We start from the raw sequence: 4,283 nt of genomic DNA, 5'->3' as shown, positions 1-4,283 counted from the left end.
AATCAAGAGTCCACACCAGCCCAAAGTCACCTGATAGGACAGAAATCCGTGCCCATCTAAGCCCATTTTGATGGAAAAATAACATCTGTTCCCTCACCTGATGAGCAACTTTAGGACTAAAACACATATTTTATATCTTTATTACAAAAACACAGGTGGGAACGGAAGGTGATGTAATCTTTGGAAAATATATAAAAAGGGGAACAGATTTGGAACATTTATTACACCTGCTTCACTCACTCAATCTTTCTAACCACTTTTCAGGAAACGTCGAAAAGAAGTTTCCAATTAAGCACAAGTGGGCAACACTCAACCAAGGAGAAAATTGCACAGAAAGGAATAAACGGTTCCTATTGGCCGAAAAGGAAAGCAAGGCATATGAGGTTTAGAAGGAAAGACAAATCTCAGCAAAAACTATCCCATCCAGCCATGTGCGCCCCACAAAGCACTATTCACATTGCCCCTTTCATGTAGTCAAGAAATCGACTCCGAAGAATTTACAAGCTTGCCATTCACTCTTCTGCCTATAAATAGGACGTTCCAGCACGAAGACATCCATCGAATTCCTAAGGGATTGAATTCCTTAAGAAGAGATAACTTAGTTTATTTTCATGATTTTTATTTGTAGAGTTTTAACTTTAGTTAAGTGACAACACTTCTTCTTCTTTCTGTATCACCCACTTGAGACTCCTCACGAGCAATAACCATCTTCTCCACTTTTCCTTTTGTTGTAATCAATTTATTTCATTTAAATACAAGTGTTATTTCTCTCCTTTTCACTCGTTATCTCTCAACTGAATCTCAGGTCTATGGGACTTCAGTTTGGAATAATTATGTTTAAACTAGTAGCCATGGGCTAAACTATTTGTGAAACAAAAAAACTGCAAAGTTCTTAAAAAGTTATTTTTGAAGCTCTTGTATTATAGCTTTTGTGTTTCTCTGGTTATGTGTGCTATCTTCATTGTGTATCTTTGGAAATCGAACACATACTGAGAAAGGATCTTCTATAAGGAAGGGATTTCAGACAGCTTAACCAAAGAGGGAAGGTAGTACTGTGGAAACAGTATTGCTGGTTGCCTTAGGAATGAGGGGCCACTTCGTTTATTTTAAGGTTATGCACTAAGTACCTGTTGGAGTCAAGGGAGCCATAGGAATATGGAAACTTGTGAGCCATCTAGTCCATAAGCTGAGGAGTCGGACGTTGGCAGAAAAGAAACTGGAACAAATACTTAAGTGTTGAGTCTTGAGTAGAGAAAATAATTATTTATGAATGGAGCAGTGGATCCGTTCCTTCTGTTATTATTGTTTTTAAACCATCCACCCTGTTGTCTCTTGATTATTGTTATTACTTTTTGTATTTTTCTTTATTTAATCTTGCATCTATAAACCTCTCATGAATATTGTTGTTCCTTCCCTAAACAAGAAGGTTGACATACATAACGAAGCGATGAACTGTTTGCTGTCTGATTGAACCTACTGTCCTTGAGGAACGTTATCAAGACAGTAGGGAACGTTTGACCAAACAGGTCAATTACTAACTTTTCTTTTCATTTTCATTCTTTATAAAACAGTATAAGACATTAATTAGAGTTCTATCCTCGTGGGAACGATAATCTAGGCACAATACTCCCATTTATTACTTGATGCGTGCACTTGCGCACTTGGGTTGAACTAAGAAAACACTTGTGTTCTTTCTTAGTAAACTGAGGAACGTTTTCACCATACTATATTTTCATCCAACAACCTCTGAGCACCCAACAAGTTTTTGGCGCCGTTACCGGGGATAGATACACTAAAGTTTGTCCATATTATTGTTTTAAAGTACATATATACTCTGTATATTTCATTTCCATTTTTATTTGTCACATATTTTGCTGATTCATACTATCTATTTTATGGTTTATGAGTGGAGAGTCTGAAACAGATTCTCCCCACTCCACTGAGATACCTAAGTTCTTCTTTGACCCTGAGCCATAACGCATTTTACATAGAAGGAGAAAAAATCTCAGGAAAAATATTTTTGAAAACGTGGCTGATCATAACATTGATGACATCCCTCCTGAACATAATTTTAGAACCCTGGCTGCTCCTTTCAGGAACAGACCAGAAAGGGGAGTAGTCCTCCCTCCTGTAGCCCCCAATTTTGAATTGAAACCCATGATGTTCCATATGATAAGGGAAGCTGGAGTCTTTCATGGACTCCTTGTAGAAGATCCTTACACACACCTCACAAACTTTCAAGATATCTATGATAATTTCAAAGCTGAGGATGTGACAGAGAAAAGTATGAGAATGAGGCTGTTTCCTCACTACCTAGGCTCAAAAGAAAAAAACATGGATGAAAACTCTCACCCCTGGATCCATACACTCTTGGGAGGAACTTTCTAACAAGTTCATAGAAAGATTTTTCCCTATGTCTCGACAAGCTGATGTTAGGGAAGAACTCTCTAACTTTAGAATGTTTCATGGAGAAAATCTTTATAAAGCTTGGGAGAGATACAAGGACATCGTCAGAAAATGTCCAAATCATGGGGTAGAGAGTTGGGGAGTTTTACAGTCTTTCTATAAAGGCATTGACCATACTTCTCAATCACATTTAGACTTTGTTGTAGGAGGATATTTTTTTATAGGTACCCTTGAATCCAGGTACGAAATCATTGAAGGCACTGCAGAAAGATGTCTCCAATGGCCACTGGAACGGATGAGCCCAGTAAGGAAGCCAAGCATGCTCGAATTAGACAAACAAACTGCCATGGAGTCCCAACTGGCCACACTAATGAATGAGGTGAAGGACCTGAAAGCTGATCAAGAACAACCAAGGATGGAAGTCTTACAACTCACAGCTACTGAGAATGAACCATGCTCAGCCTGTGGTGACCTTCATAATTCAACAGATTTTCCATCTACTGCCTTGGTGTGTTATGCAGAAAGCTTCGGAAACAGAAATTTCACCCAAGCCAGAGACAATTAGAATGCAGGTAGCAACAACAATCAAAACCCTGGAGGAACCATAGTGAATGGAGACCACCCATGAACCAAAGGCCATACAACAATCAGCAGCAACAGTATCAACAAGGCAGAAGCAGTGGGAACGGAGCCTATGAACCAAAGAGAAGAACCAATTATGCTCCATTCCAAAGAGATGATCAACGCATCAACACCCTGGAAAGCTATGTCAAAGAATATGTCACCAGGAACGATGCTGTGGTCAGAAACATTGAGTCCCACCTGGGACAGATAGCTGCTAGCCTTAACACCAGGACACCAGGACATTTACCAGAGGATACTGAAGTTCCCTCAATAACCTCCCTAGAAACCTGAGAGGTTAGTAACATGTCTAGCTAAAGACATTAAACTAAGCGTTGACTAGGAGGCAACCCAGTGGATACCTTTTCCTTCTAACAAAGAGCAAAGTTTTGGGGTGGTTAACCTTAACCACACAGCTCCCAAAAAGGAGGGAACGTCTGATGTTCAACTCCAAATCCATCTAAAATACGTTCCGTTCCTGGAACGTAGTTTTGGGGTGGTTCAATAACCACACACTCCCATATTTGTTTTCCTTTCAATATATATATATATATATATATATATATATATATATATATATATGTATGTATGTATGTATATATGTATGTATGTATGTATGTATAACATACATACATACATACATATATATATATATATATGTATATATATATATATATATAATTGTGATTATTTATAATTTTAATTGCACACACCTTCAGTTGCAATTTTTAAATAATTAGTATTTCTTTACCATGCAATTTCTGTTTCGAGTTCTTTTATTAAGCAGGTTTACATTTTATTCGTTAGGAATTAGTTTATTATTATAGTATAGGTAAAAGACAAAGGGAACGTTCCCTGGCTTAGGAGATAAGAGTGATGAGGACACCTGTCCATGCTGAGTCACTCACATATACGCAGTCGTTGTCAAATCTGCACTCATTGCAAATTTTGAAAACGTGCCCTGAAAAAGCAACTGTCTCCTCAGCTATTAATGCAACTGCTCCTACCCTATTCCCCTCTATCCCACGTTTCTAACCTAAAACCGTTCCACCTCCTTACCACCATCAGAAGCAGTTGAAAACCACTTACCCTAACCTTTCATTCCACAAACGTTCTCATTCCACCACCTCCTCAACTCCCTATCTTTAACCTCCACGTCCTAAAAAACTCATCATTTTCCCTCCTTTGCATGCTTATTTAAACTCATCTTCTTTCTTCTTCAATCTTTACCATTCTCTGCTAATCTTAGAAACTTT

The 4,283-nt window shown here is 38.2% G+C and overlaps 1 non-coding gene across 1 annotated transcript; it reads right to left on the bottom strand.

Annotated features, from left to right (window-relative positions):
* Nucleotides 1-2,428: 2,428 nt before the first annotated feature.
* LOC133305136 (small nucleolar RNA R71) lies at nucleotides 2,429-2,535 on the bottom strand. The gene has a single exon (XR_009750723.1). It is a non-coding gene; the product is annotated as a small nucleolar RNA R71 (small nucleolar RNA).
* Nucleotides 2,536-4,283: the final 1,748 nt, after the last annotated feature.

Source organism: Gastrolobium bilobum, unplaced genomic scaffold (assembly GCF_033153095.1).
Source record: "Gastrolobium bilobum isolate Gb01-03AN ecotype WA unplaced genomic scaffold, APGP_CSIRO_Gbil_v1 utg6234, whole genome shotgun sequence".
In the NCBI taxonomy this organism is placed as follows: Eukaryota; Viridiplantae; Streptophyta; class Magnoliopsida; order Fabales; family Fabaceae; genus Gastrolobium; species Gastrolobium bilobum.
This window is presented reverse-complemented; position numbering and strand designations above follow the sequence as displayed.